Source organism: Protopterus annectens, chromosome 3.part0 (assembly GCF_019279795.1).
Source record: "Protopterus annectens isolate FY-2018-M chromosome 3.part0, PAN1.0, whole genome shotgun sequence".
In the NCBI taxonomy this organism is placed as follows: Eukaryota; Metazoa; Chordata; order Ceratodontiformes; family Protopteridae; genus Protopterus; species Protopterus annectens.
The window spans coordinates 831,342,529-831,358,505 of record NC_056731.1 but is presented as its reverse complement, the minus strand read 5'-3'; the positions used below and the strand labels follow the sequence as shown (position 1 = coordinate 831,358,505).

General features: G+C 35.1%; 1 protein-coding gene across 1 annotated transcript in view; it reads left to right on the top strand.

Annotated features, from left to right (window-relative positions):
- Window positions 1-15,977, top strand: part of CDYL (chromodomain Y like) — a 758,082-nt gene that overhangs the window by 88,657 nt on the left and 653,448 nt on the right. The window lies entirely within an intron of this gene.

Below are 15,977 nucleotides of genomic sequence, written 5' to 3'. Positions count from 1 at the left end.
CATCCATCTCCTCCAACAAGGTTACTACTGCAAGTACTTGGGTCTGTGCCAACTGCCATAGTACTACTGCTTCATGCACGATTCTTTATGGGAGTCCTGCAATGGACTCTAGCTGTACAGTGGTCCATTCTATATTAGCCCCTGTCTTTGCAAATTTGGGAGAGTTTTACTTGGAGAACACATTCGCTGGTGGATACAATCTGATTTTTTTCTGGATACATCCTTTGTTCTACCGAACCCAGTAGCCACAATGACCATTGATACTTCTCAACTAGAATGGGAGGAATTTCTTGGGAAGAGCTGTCCAAGGTACGTGGTTACCCCAGAGAGACCAACTTGCATGTCAGTGTCATAGAGATGAGCGCAGTCTTCCTAGCATTGCAGGCATTTCAAGATCATCTTCCCTTGGAGACTATTGCAGTTCAGGCCAACATGTCTGTAGTCTGGCACATCAACAAGCAAGGAGGAACTCTTATATTATCCCCTTTGCAGAGAGGCCATGAGGGTTTGGGAAGGAACAGTTTCATCAGACCTCTGATTGTGATGCACATTCCGGGGAAAACCAGTGTGCTTGCAGACAAACTACGCAGATCTATTCTAATGCCTCACAAGTGGTGTCTCAATCAGGTGCCAGCAAATATGATCTTCAGGCGTTGGGTCGTAGCAAGGTCAGCTCCATTTGCCGCCCCTGTCAACAGCAAGTGCAGGAAATACTTTGTTCTGATCCTCCTGGGGGGGGGGGGGGGGTCACTGAGAGATGCTGTTCATGCTTGACCCTCAGGTCTCCTTTATGCTGGTCATTCTCTTACGCGGATTCCAAGATTTTTGCAGAAAGCAAGCAGGCTGAAGAGCTCAGTAATCTTCATTGCCCGTTTCTGGCATCTGCAAGTATAGTTCCTCTTTTTGTGGTCTCCTCTTACTTATCCTCCATGCATACTGGAGCCTTACTCAGGATCTCCTCTCACCCGTTAAGGATTCAACACCCCAACAGTCAGGCCCTCAAGGTGACTGCATGGTTTCTGTACTTACAGTAATAGTCCAGGCTGTATTCCCCAGTTTGTGACCTTATTTTGGCTTCTCAAAAGGACTCTACCAAAAAAGTTTCTAAAAGTAAATGGAAAAGGTTCTCCATTTGGGTGTCGGATAAACAGATTGATCCTTTTTCTGCACCCGTTTGTTCATTTTTGACAACCCTTCCCTCATAGAGGGGACTAGTTTCTCTACAGTGCAACTTCAGTTGAAAGGAATTTCAGATTTCCACACACGGAGTAATTCCCTTCCCTTTGCAAGGCCTTTATGAACGGCAGTTTTCTTCTGTGGCCTCCAATATAGGATCCTTCACCACTGTGGGATCTCACTCTGCTACTTGAAGGTTTAACAAAAACCCTTTGAACAGTCAGATAAATCTGACCTAAAATTTCTGTTGTGGAAGACACTCTTGCTGAAGTAACAGCTTCCAAGAAAACAATGTCTGAACTCCAGGCTGTTTCAGCAAAGACCATTTACATTGTTTTTCAAAAAAGATAGGGATTCTTTGTGGATGAACCCCTCTTTTTTTCTACCTAAATTGGCTTCTGAAAGTAACATCAGCCACTCCATTTACTTGCCAGTTTCCTGTACTGCAAAATTAGGAGCGAAGATTACATGCTACACCTCCTTGATGTGCACAGACAACTATGTTTTTGCCTTCACAGGCCAAGACACTTTTTGTATCTTTTTCTCCAAATCACCTAGGCAACCTGTTTCCCAAGTTACTCTAGCTAAATGGATTACAGACTGTCTCATGGATTTACTGTAAGAAGGGTTTGACATTACCAAAACCTCCCCAAGCTCATTCAACTAGATCCATGGCTACTTTATCTGCTTTTTTGTCAAAAATGTCTGATGGTATTTGTGCAGCAGCTACATGGTCCAAGACCTTTGTTTCACATTACAAATTGGACATTGAATCTAGAAATTGAGCATTGTTTGGTTCAGCAGTACTCCAGAATATCCTTCCAGGAGGGCCACCCAAGTTCAGCGTAGCTGGGGAACTGTCCTGTAAGTGAGGAAAAATGAAACTGTCCTGTAAGTGAGGAAAAATGAAAAGGACAACATCAGATTTATAAGGTTTGTACTCGCCATAACTAGGCATCTGTACATTTTTTTATTCTTCAACTCCCCTCACATCCATACCCCTTCCTTTTTTTCTGGAAGGACCTGTGGGACTGTTTTAGAACCTATTGTTCCCTGTTTGAGTCTTTTTTTTCTGTCTGGATATATTTGTTTCTCTTCAGCTATTGGGAAATACAGCAGCAAACTTGATCTGAGGCAGTAGGGATTGAGGGGCATTATGGGTAGGAGGAGGAGCTCAAGATTTGGATAAGAATTCTGAGGTATACGGCAGAGTCTGATCTGAGGATCAGATCCATTAACCCGTAAGTGAGGAAGAATGAAAATGGACAACACAGATGCCTAGTTATGGTGGGTACATAACTTATAATTTTGCCTCAAACTGCTTTCATGTCTTAGTGGATTTACTAATGGACAGTAATGAGGCACCTCTTAACAAAAACCTAGCATTTTATTTCATCTGCCTATATTAAAAAGGCAGAAGAGAAGAGAGCAGTGGGAAAGACTGCAGAAACAAAAGAAAACAAGCAAGGGACCCCATTTTACCAGAATTAGCACATAGACTAGACCATCTTGACATCCTGATGGAGCTCAAGATACGGAGGCTAAGGCAGAAAGAACTTCAGTGAAAGAAAAAAAAGACATTCCATGGTTTTTCATTCTGCATGAGACATGGACAGTGGGCAAAATTTATTTTTCAGTTGCATGTCGGCAATGTGCTGTGTTAAAAGGTAGTGCGCCAAAGATGCAGTTTTTAGAATACTTTGTTTATTCTGTGGCAGTACATACATTGAGTGGTACATAGGCCGTTTGTGTTATTAAATTTGCATTTATCAGCTTCATTTTTGTGCAGATTCGCTTTTTTTCCCTCTCCTGGAGTATCCTGATGTCAGTCTGGCCAGGTAGTTCCACCCACATTGTGATGTCATTATACACACCCCCTCTCCACCCTCAGTTTTTTTTATTTTGACCCTGCTTGACCTTTTTAAGGATTGTTTTCATTCCTTAGGGAAAACAGACCAAACATTGCTTTGGTTCCAATCAAATCACCGAAATTAATTTGGTCAATTTAATTATTTGGGTAAAATTACTTTGCTTACTCTAAATTCAATGCATTTTGTTAGGGGACATCACTACAGCAGGCATTTTAGTGCTTCATTCAAGACTATAAAAGCCAGCATTCTTGCTGTTACTGCCTTACTGCAGTCTAGAAAGACAAACCATTTATGGAAACCTTAGTTGTACCAAATTGTAGTGCTAAAATGTTAAACTATGAAGATACAGAAATGCAGCAATAACAGCACTAGAATGTCCTGTACTGATCATAGATTTCAACTTTTTGAATCAAGAATTAGGGTCAAAGTCAGGGTATGAAGTGCCAAAACCAGGAACAATTTTAAGTATTGCTCGAATTCTCTTCAAATATTAATAAACAGCAAGCATTACATAAACATGCATTGTCCCAACAGTACTAACGTCTCACAGTGCCTTATGATCCTGAGTGATTTTCCTGAAAATCAGGAATTTGAGAGGGGCAGGCTGAAGATATAAGGCAAAATGTCTGAACAAGACAGGAAGAACAAAAAAATTAATGTACAGGATAATGCAATCCAGTCCCCAGTTATTTACAATGAAATAAAAATGAGAGGGACAAGGGCATACATATGAGGCAGATTAGAGTAGAAACATATATGGCAGATAGTATAGCAGTGCATTACTGGTTTTATAAATGAATGCTGGCATTATTGCTTTTGTGGTCATGACTGAAGCGCTCAAGTGCTCTGAGTACCAATGTCTCTCTGTCAAGTTGCTTTTTACATTATTACCAAGCAACTTTCTAGTAGGGAAAGAATACTGTTTTTCTCTCCTATAACTTATAGTTGAAGGAGATGCGAGACATGCTCCCCATAAACTATTTAAGTGGGTGCCAGTTCAAGGATATTTATAGTGCGTCTTTATGACATAGATATGATTTGGGACAGAGTCCTAAAAGTAGGGACTTTTATTTATTTTTACTGCTACTCTTAATCGATTTAAAAAGTAAAATGAACAGTTTTAAGTATGCATTTTCTGAAAAAAGAGAAAAATAAAACTCTAGTGTACTGGGAGGAAAAATCTGGTACAGTTGAAAGGTACATTTGCTAATATTTCTTTTGCAGATGTTGGCAGCTGTGTATTAATTGGCTTTGTAAAATATTGTCCTTGCTGCATTTGTGGTAATGGCTGAACCACTAAAGTACTCTCCAGCAAGTTGCTTTTTGCATTGCCCTTGAGCAAATTGCTACAGTTTCTGATGAAATGATGTTTTTTCTGTAACTTTGAAGTTCTGAAGCCAATAGGTGAACAATTTGAGGGAGTTTGTGTGTAAACAATTTTGTGGCATAGGTTGCATGAGACTGTATTGAAGGCTTTAGTCAATGTTGTGGCTTTAGTTAAATTTACTATGTTTCATATTTCCTTAAATGCTACTGACAAGAATTAACAATACTAATACTAGGCTTATGGTTCTGGCCCTTTTAAAATTTTGTGTTGCTGTTTTCAGAGCAGACAATCCCTGACTGTGTGCTAGTGGTGAAGTTGATCAGCTGCTGTCTGCTTTTAATTTAATAGTTTGAACACGACAGAAATAAATGGAATGGGTTTGCAATTGTGCTATGTTTTAGGGTACTAATGTTTGGAGGTGGAATTTACGGCTAGAGTTTTCTGGAGGTCAGAGAACAAACCAGTATGAAATGATATGCTAACTATGTGTTGTGTTACAGTAATAAGAGTTGTCATCTGGTTACATTTTGGGTAAAGAACATCTACCTAATATAGGACATCTCTGTGGTATACATGTCTTATATATGACATCTGCCAAGTGGTAATTAAGTAACCTATTCAGTGCCATACACTAGGCAGTTCCATGAACTCTAATCTTAACCCTGATTTAGGAATATGGTCCATTCCAGTCATGATATTGGAAACCCAAAAAGACTTGGAGAATTTAAAAAGGCAAATAGGGAATATATGTAAATGTAGATTTTGCTTAATAGGTTGTCCATCTGAGTTGTGGCTCAGTTTTATTTATCGTATGAATGGTAATTGAGTAAATCAGTAGTAGGCATATGAGGATTATGTACAAATATGTCTTGATTAATGTTTTATCCATCTGGGTTGCGATCTTTTTCCAGTGGAGGCTGGGGGGGGGGGGCAGAAGTTCCAGTAACAATATGGTATATTTTTATATGCATTTACAGTGTTATTGATATGTGAGGATATTTAAAAGTTTAGCCGTATATTCCCATGAAGTTTTTAGCCCTTATAGTTTAAGTGGGAGTAACTCTGAGATGAATAGAACATTTGCATGTTGCCCTATCCATGATGAGCAACTGTTAAACCATATCCCGAACAAGTACTAAACTTTTTTTTTTATTTTATTGGCTATATCCTGCATTAGCGAGTTAGGAGTTTACATATGTTTGAGAAATGAAGCATCACAATATCACATCTAACATTTGTATAAAACATGCCATGAAAAAAACATTTATATGGTAGTTTCTTTTCACTTAATTTCAATTGTATTTACAAGTTGCAGGGTATGTTGACTAGCAGTCCACCTTTTGAGTTAGAGGAGGCTATTGGTCTTTGTTTTCTATTTGTAAGTGTGAGTATGAACCTACAGTCGGTGAATGTTATAACAGGCTAGTGATGGATAGTCACATGAGATTATAGAATTTGTTCAGTTTGAGCATGGTGGTGGAGATAAGTGATTACATCTTACTGGTTTAGAAAATAACATTGCATATTTATGTGAAAGAATATCCCCGAGGTTTATGGTGGATGCTTTGAGTTCATTCAGTATATGGCCAAAGTAGTTTCTGAAATGGGCATTTTATTTAGTCATTATTTCTAAAGATATTTTACTATATTTTCTGATGACCTTAAGTTCCTAGTGGGGTGGTGATGGTGAATGAATTGGTGGCTGGAATCTTTAAATTCTTACCTATGTAAGAACACGTGCATGCTTGGCATGCAACATCGTGAAAAAGAACTGGCCATTTTTATTATCAGATCTCTTTGATTACTGTTTTGTTTTTGGGAGAGGTAATAACAGTTTAGTTTTTTTTTTTTTTTTTTTTTGGATTAAGCATTAATTAAGAGTCATAGTCATTCAGCCAGGAAAAAGCATCTTGGGTTATTTTCTGGAGGTTGGTGAAATCATGGTAGGGAGGATGAGATGATAGTTGAATTATCTGCATATTGAATTAGTATGCTGTCCTGGGAGGCTTTATTTAGATCATTAATGAATATATTAAAAATTAGTGGTCCTAAAATGGATCCTTGTGGGACACCTGTGTTGTTTACTAAGAAATCAGATAGTTGGTTTTGCCATCTGTTTGTTGTCTGTTGTTTAGGTAGGAGGAAAGCCAGGTTATTGCAGTTTGGGAGCAGCCATGTTTATGTAGGGGTTGTAAAAGCTTAGGGTGAGAGTGTGTCAAAAGCTTTAGCTTTTCAAAGGTGTAGCAGGAGTACAGAAGTGGATAAGCCAGCGTCAAGACCTTTGTTCACTATGTCAGTAAATGAGAGTAGGGCTGAGGTAGTACTATGGCCTAGGTGGAAGCCATGCTGAGTGGGGTAGAGATCCAAGCAGAAGCAGGAACTAAAACCACTTGAGGTTGAGCGCCATCAAGGCATAAAACAAGCCCTGAGTAACTCCTGCTGTTCCCTTTGGGGATCCTTGGAATGGACCAAAGCATGCTTCTTTTTTTGCCACTTCTTGGATGGGACATCAGCCCTAACAAATACTGGAAGTTCTGACCTGGAACCACCTCCTTGACCAATATATGCAGATTCCCTCTAGGACCCTCAGATAATCAACTGCAGATGTTCTTAGTGTTTCACTGTTGCAGTCATTACATTTGGGTAATCTGCTGGCAGGTTGCCCTCAGTCGGCCTGATTAACAAAATCTTGGGTCCTGCGTCGGTTGCTGTCCCTTCTTCCATGACGTCAGGTTGTCAGGGGTATAAAACATGCAGCTGACGCCATTCAGTCTTTCTTGCCGCGCGGTGCCCGAAGCAAGAAGCAGTTCGCAAGTGCCAGTCGGCTGACTCATGAAATTTTCGTTTTAGAGTTTCAGATCCGAAGTCTTCAACTAAAAAGCTAAGTACCCCATTGAGGAAACTTTTTCTTGCTCTTTACTGATGTCAGTAAAAATTAATAATTGCATTACTTGTGGGAAGCAAATACCTCATAAGGATTTTCATTTGTACTGTATTCCTTGCCTAGGCCCTGACCACAATGTACCTTGCTGTCGGTTTTGGGCTTTATTTAATCAACGCACTATCAAACGTCGGTACATTTTTGCTTCTAAATATTTTGGCTCATGCTTTAATTATCCAGAAATGTCGTCTGTTAGCAATCTGACTACCGGAATACCTAAAAAACGCAGAGACAGGCCGTTGAGGTCCAAAACTGGCGACAACGCTTCTCCTCAGCCAGTCGTCATTTCGACGGTACTCAGTGAGTCGCTTTCGCAGCCCCTGATACCCGCTACTTCTGATTTGCAGGCCTTTACTGAGACCCATTCGGAGTCCGGTATGCCGCGAGATGCTTCAATTATGGAACCCGTGGATGTCTCTACCTTGGATGAGTCCAGTGCCGCTGTGCAGGCACCGGCTTTTGAGGGTGTTTTTTGGCCTACAGATTTGTATATTAGACCAATGCCATCTTCAAAACTAAGGCCAAAATCTCGACCTATGCCTAAAAAAACAATGCCTGGGCCGCATGTGCAGGCCCTATGCCTAAAAAACAAATTGTCAAAATTGCTGAAGATTTAATTACTCTGATCAGGGGTAGCCAACCCCCCCCCCCCCATTCTAAGAGGCCTAGGCAAGACATTGATTATGAATCTTCTGAACTGGATTCTATTTCTTCTGACTCTTCTAATGAACAGGAATTGTCTATACCTACTTATGAGGACTCTGATGCAGAAGATTCCATTCCTTCTGCTTCTCCCCCGAGGATGTTTTTTATGAAACTTTACATACCTTAAGGGAACATTTCCACTGGGAAAGTCAGGATTTTACTGAATCTAAAAAGAGACTTAGGGATTTTCTTCTTCTTCCTCAGCATAGGCCTTTGGCTATACCTCCTGTTCTAGAGATTGTTGATGTTTTTTCAGAATCTAGTATGCTCCTGATTGCCTGCCTGCCTCCGGCTCCTTGTAAGCCAGACAGATACTACAGGGTTCCTGACTCCCACAAATTCCTTTTCAAAAATCTTGTTGCAGATCCTGAAACCATTTCTCAGGGTCCCAAGGGCATTAAGGGTTCTACTGCTAAAAATCCTACCCCTTCTGATAGAGATTCCAGGGCACTGGATAGATGGGGTAAGAAGGTTTACACTTCTGCAACCCTAGCAATCAGAGCTTTAAACTGTCAATTTCATATACTAAATTATCAGCGTCATATCATGGGACTACTTAAACAGAAAATGATGTTGATTTCTTTTTTTTTTTTTTTTTTTTTTTTAAAATGTTTATTAGTTTTAACATACAAAATAAATATTATAACAATCTTATACAAGCAGTTAACATATAAACAATTATAACATTTGATAAAACAACTAAGGTATTTACAAAGACATCCACTGTAAATCAAATCAATTAATTAAACTGTAACATCTTACTAATGAAACTAAGACTGTTTTAACAAGTTTTGTAAGGTATCCCATATATTATAGTAAGATGTTTTCCTAATGGTTCTTGACTTTATTGTCATTAGTTCCATATGACACACTTCAATCATAACATTTTTAAATTAATTAAATGAAGGAGGAGTATCTGAAATCCAGTTTCTGGTTAGTATCTTTCTAGCCACAGCTAGAATTGACCATAATAAATGAAGTTTAACTTTTTTAACACATTTAGGAACAGGGGTGTTAAATAATATAAGTGATTTAGAGACTATGAAATTATCTGTAAAAAGAGCCTGCAAAAAATCATTAACATCCAATATTCCTTCAGTTTTATACAATCGTAAAACATATGTGCCCAATCAGCATTTATTTCTACAGTACATCTCTTACATATGTTGTCTTTATTGTTTATTTTATTCATCATTAAGGGTGTATAGAAAGATCTATGTAAAAATTTCCAGGTAAAAAGTCTCCAATTAATAGAAGAAGTAGTTTTATAAGCAGATTCCAATATATATTGTTTATCTTGTTGTTTTGGAGATTCTCCATTAATGGAGATGAAATAATTCCAGTAATTATCTGAACTATAATAGGTTTCATCTCTAATAATTTTATGTATGTGTGAGAGTTTACCTTTATCAGAAACCCTATGTTGTAAATTTAATATCAAGTAGTCAATCAGAATTGGGACAGATTCTTTAACTGTTAGACATTAAATCAAGTTTATTAATAAGATGTTGTCTAAGAGTCTGAATCTCTAACCAACATGTTTCTCTCAAATCAAATTCTTGCTTTAAGAAGTCTAAATTTTTAACTTTATTGTCAGACAGCATTTGATACCAATACTTTAAATTATTCTCTGTGACCAAAAGAGTTCTTTCAGAGGTGGATGATAAAAGAATACCTTGTGAATACATTATGGGAAATAAAATAAAATTCCATTCCTTATACTTAGGATGTACATATATAAAATTACAATATCTAATAATAATATTTAATGGGTAACTAGCTATATATTTTGGTGTAATAGATGAGGTACAAAACTCTTTTAGTAACCATAACATGGGATTGTTTATAATAGTATTTTTGTGAGTTAACGATATTTTTGTGAAGTGCATGCTAATCAATTCCCAGTATTCCTTCCATTTTGCAACATATGACTGATCTATTAGCAATGTTATTACTTTTATAATAGAAGAGATAGCATATAAATTAAAGTCTGGAAATGATATGCCCCCTTGAGACCAACTATTAGTATGTTTCTTTAATGCAATCCTAGGTCTATTAGGTGCCAATAAGAAATTTAACATTTGTGAATTCAATTTCTTAATTATTATTTTTGTAGGTGGGAGTATTATTGATTGTATTATGTATAATATCTTCGGGAATATTATCATTTTAATAAATGTGAGTCTTTCCTCCATGGTAAAAAACATTGTTCCAGCTATTGAAATGATTTTGTATATTATGAAGACAATTACTATAATTATTATTTATAATAGATTTAATATCTTTAGTTAATATTATGCTTAAATAAGTTATTTGACCTGAATTGGGTATATATTTGAGAAAATCATTAGTGAGAACATTTTTCCCTGAGTATATTGGTAATATTTTAGTTTTTTCTTCATTAAATATCAAACCAGAAATATTCTTGAAATCTGTCATCTTGTCAAATAATGACCGCATAGAAGAATTTGTTCCTGCTGATGTAATTAGAACATCATCTGCAAAAAGTTGGATTTTAGATATTGTATTTTCATCTATATCAAATCCTTCTATATCATTGCTGTTTCTAATCAAATTAGCCCAAGGCTCCATTATTAAAGTAAATAATAATGGTGAAAGTGGACACCCTTGTTTTGTACCTTTTAATATAGGTATTTTTTGTGAGACATATGTTCCTATTTTAATGTAAGCCAATGCTCCTTTATATAGATGTTCAATTAAATTCACAAATGTATCAGAGAAATGTGTGCACTTCAATAAGATAAACAAATAGTCCCAACTTACTGAGTCAAATGCTGAACTTATATCAAGGCTGATGAGTGTCAAATCTTTCTTTTTCCTGTTTGCATAATCAATCAGAGTTAAAGTTCTCCTTATATTATCAAAAGTATTTCTATTTATAATAAAGCCAGTCTGATCTATATCTATTATACTTGGTATGATTGTCTTTAATCTGTCAGCAAATATATTCATGAACATTTTATAGTCAACATTAAGTAATGAAATAGGTCTTTATGAAGTGCATCTAGTTGGATCTTTATTGGGTTTCAAAATTGGCGAAATAAATGTGTATTGCCAGGATGGGGGAATTAATAACTCATTTTGAGCTGAAATGAAAACCTTATGTATTAATGCGTAGGTACTCTTAGGAAGGATTTTATAAATCTGAGGAATAATACCATCATTACCTGGTGCTTTGTTTGATTTAAGTTTATTTATTTGTGTGATAACCTCTGTATATGAAATATTTTTATCTATTAATTTAGTCTGTTGTTTATTAAGTTTTTTGTTCATGTTTGTAATTATAAAGTTCTTTATTTTATCTTTAGAATCCATATTAATGTTATTATGATTAATGTTGTGAAAGTGATTTCTAAATTCATCTAATATTTCTGGTAAACTAGAGATGTTCTTCTTTTTCTTTGTAGAGAAAATTTCTTTGATGTGATTTTGTTTATTCAGCCTTTTTGTTTTATTAAGTTTATGTAAGTATTTGGGACTTATTGAGTAAGATAAAAATTTATATTTCTCTAATGTTATTTTGACTTTGTGACTTAAAATTTCTTTGTATTTCTCATTTAATTATTTATTTCCTCAATGACTTTTTTGTCCATAATATTTTCCTTATTATGTTTATATGAGCCTAATTTGTTTTGAATGTCTAATAATTCCTTGTCCCAAGATTTCCTTTTATTATTGTACCATCTGATACTTTGTCCATATAAATAAGATTTTAGGGCATCCCAAATGTAAATAATGGAAACATCAGGTGTAGTGTTTAAGTCTAAGAAATGTTGTACCTCTGTAAGCAAATAATCTTTATAATCTTTTAGTTGAGTTAGGTATGCTGGTATTCTTTTGATCTGAACATTATAAGCAATATTTACCATGAATTCAAAGACAATTGAATTATGATCTGATATAGGGCATGAAATGATCTTAGAATTAATTAGGTCTGTTACCAGTTGGTTAGAAATAAAGACTCTATCTATTCTTGAATAAGTTTTATGTCTATTAGAAAAAAGTATATGGTAATGATTTAGAATCTATCTGATTATTAATATCATTCAAGTGATATAAATTAATGAAATCCTTTAAATGTTTTGCATTGGATGAGATTTTCCTTTTCCATATAGTAGTAGTATCTTTTTCATGTAAGATACAGTTAAAATCTCCTGCTAAAATAATATCTCCTTTAGAAAATGATATAATCTTATTGAGATGGTGTTTCACTGTATTAGTGCCAATTCCTGGTATCCAGTATACATTAATCAATGTATATATTTTCCCATTAATCTGTATTGTAACCAGGCAGAACATTCCTTTATCATCTTTATATGACTTAATAGTTTTAGGTATGGGCATATTTTTGTTCCATAAGATAGCCACTCCTCTTTTTTTCTGTGTGTGTTCTGAGCTAACCAAGACTGTATATTTATTAGTGGCTAATTTGTCTATATCTTTTTTCAGGAGATGTGTTTACTGAATGAATATTAAGTTGGCTTTATGCAGATTAATATATCTTATTAAACTTGCCCTTTTACATGGGTTATTCAATCCATTAATGTTTAAAGAAATTCCTTTTAAAGTTACCATTTAATTTTTATAGACATATAGAACTTATAATCAGAATAATAATTACTAAAGTAAGTATTATTATGTCTCCTCCTTTAGGTGTTCTATTAATTATAGCTGTATTTAATGAAAATCTTATAGATTTTTGTGAATTTTTTACTTTTACTTGTAGTGACAATGAGTTTATAAAATGTGATGTGGATGTCAAAACTATATACACATAACAATAATCAGGTGAAAATATTGTTTGGATTAAACAATGCATCCAGCCTGGAGTTAAAAACTCCAGCTTCGAGTAGCAAATACCACTCAAGTTATCCCCCTATCCTAAGCAGCAGTACTCCAGCCGCCACCAAATTAATTAAATACTAACTGTTATTAACTAGAGTTAACCTCATTTATTTTAATTATCTATTATAACAAGACTTAAACAATTTATATAACTGCTTCGTATGGTCATATAAAACTTTTATAATCAACTTAATAATGCTATGTACATCTATTCTATATAATGAATTCATTATCATAATAGCATTCTAACAATCTTGAAAGTGGGAGCAGAGAAGAGAGGGAAAAAAAAAAAGGGAATACCCATTTGACAGTTTAATAAAATTTGTAATGATAGGTTCTTATTATATGTTTATGCTCATTTGAATTCAATAACATTTGTTATCTCAGGCTATTATGACTCAAACATTACTTATTAGAGTATTCCCATTTTCTGCCATAACAGTACTGTTAGTAGCTTTAAAACTTTAAACTACATACACTAGAAGCTTCTTTCTCTTACTTATTCTCACCATTTAAATAAAATGAATATTCTCAGTATATAAGTTAAAAGACCACACTACAAAGCAATAATGATCCCTAGTTATGCATAAATCATTGTGATGAAAGCCTGCTATATCTTGTATATCTGCACTGCAGCTTTAAAATATATCACATGACATTTTCTTCTGTAATAGAATCATAATAATGCACATACTTGTTTGTTTGTTATAATAAATGCATTATAATATTGTATATCATTAAATCATAAGCATCCATATACATTAAATTACAGCAACTATATAAACTTTGAGTCATATATGCTTGAGTTTTAGCTTCTATACATTCTAAATTATCTCATTTGTTTACTATGGCATGTTAAGCCATTTAAAATCATTATAACTTTTACATTTTATAAGTTACATCTTAAATAAGCAAATTATTATAAAGAAAAACTCACATTTTGTTGTCATAAAGTTCGTTTTTCATCACAATACCGCATTTACAGCAGTTCTACTTCCTGAAACAGTTTACTTATTGAATTTGCGATGAGTCTGTGTGAAATCAGGGGTCAAAGTTCAAAATGGCTGCTTTCAGCTTCTCTGCGTGTTTTCTGGATGTTGAAGCTTTTGAAACGGCACGAGGATACCTATAACTTAAATTGTCTCTTATAACATTCTGGCGGGAATTTTAATAAAAGTAAGTGACAAACATTCATTTTGAGTGTAAATGGATATTATACAGTGTAAAACCTTCTCGAAGCACTTCACAAGTCATTGCAGTCTCTATGGCAGTGAAACCAAGCCTTCAATTATTTAACAAAGACATTACTCGTATTTATGTATCCCATTACATTTTCTCATTCAAAGTATGTTACAAACACATATTAGTATTAAACATTACTCATATTTATGTATCCCATTACATTTTCTCATTCAAAGTATGTTACAAACACATATTAGTATTATCAGAAACTTGTTACCTTGTAAGATAGAGAGAGAAAAAAAAAGGTACATGCATAGATATTTACTTGCTGTTTGTTTTAATAAAGTAAAACCTGAGACATATTACTTACAACTGCTTTAGTTCTAGTCAACTGCAGTTATATCATGACATCTTATTTAATATCATGTATTTAAGTAATATAGTCATAGTATAATATATAGCAGTAATACTTAAACAGCATAAATAATTTTAAAGAGATGATAGATTATTTTTCCCCTTTTTCCCTTCTTTTCATCTTTCCCCCCTCCCCGCCCTCCCTCTCCCTCCTCTATATGTTTAGTTTAAAGAGAATGCTATTATTTGAAATAAGAAAATAAAGGAAATATATCATATTACTAACCTTAGGTCTCTGTCACAAAAGAGAAACAAGTTGATTTGTATCAAGTTATTTGTTCCTCGTGAAAGTTTGATTATTCATAAAACACACTTCAGTTCTTGCACATTAAAATAACTCTGTACAAATCATTAAGATATTTGTGGTTTTCTTGTAAATGCAGAAACTGTAATTAAAGAGTTCAAAGAAATATAAAACATGTCATTTATTTTTTAGTCTTTTTTGTTTCTCTGATGTCTTCCAAGAAGTTCCTGTTGCCATTCTCTTTAACGAAGGACTTGCCCATTCCATATCCTCTATTTTATCTAATATTTTATTTTTTTTAATATACAACAAAGCAGAGTCCAAGTCTTCAAAAATTTTAGGGCCATCAGGTAAAAAGATTTTTAGTTTGGAAGGAAATAAAAGATGAGTTTTGAACTGTGCTTTCTTAAGCTCTCTTATTAATGGTAAAAAACCTTTCTTTTTGATATTACCAGAGAAGAATAGTCATTGTCAAAGCGCACAGTTGCTTCATTAATTTTTATAGGTGATTTAGCCCATGCAGATTTTAGTACCATTTCCTTGTCATAAGATGATAAAAATCTTACAATAACTGATCTAGGATACTTTTTATTTGTATTAGAAATGGATAAAGGCAGTACACTAAACACAGAAAGTGTGATAAGAGACTTAGGGACACAGGTGGACAGTGGTCTCACCTTCGATAACCACATCGCCACAACAGTCAGGAAATCCTTCTATGTGGCACACCTCATCACAAAGGGCTTTTCATCCAGAAAGAAGGAGGTCATTGTCCCACTGTACTCATCCCTCATTAGACCCATTATAGAATACAACGCCCCATTTGGTATGTACCTCTCAAGACATCTGCAACAACTGGAAAGGCCTCAGAAATACCTCACTAAAAGAGTCACAGGCCTAAAGCAGATGCCCTACGCTGACCGCCTTAAAAAACTCCAGCTATACTCTGTCGCATATCGTCTACTCAGAGGCGATCTCTGCTTAACATACAAGGCCATGTCAAACCCAGAGCTGTTGGACATGCTACACTTAAAGAAATCCCAATCCCTCAGAGCTACACACCCCAGGGATCTAAACCTTGTCATCACAATAAACAAAACATGCTGGAGGGATAGATTCCTGACCCAGAGACTCCCCAGACTCTGGAATAGATTGCCCATACATGTCAAGCAGAGTGCCTCTTTGGACCTTTTCAAGAGGAACCTTGACAATTGGATGGGAGAAAGAAAACTCACCCCAGGGATCACGTCA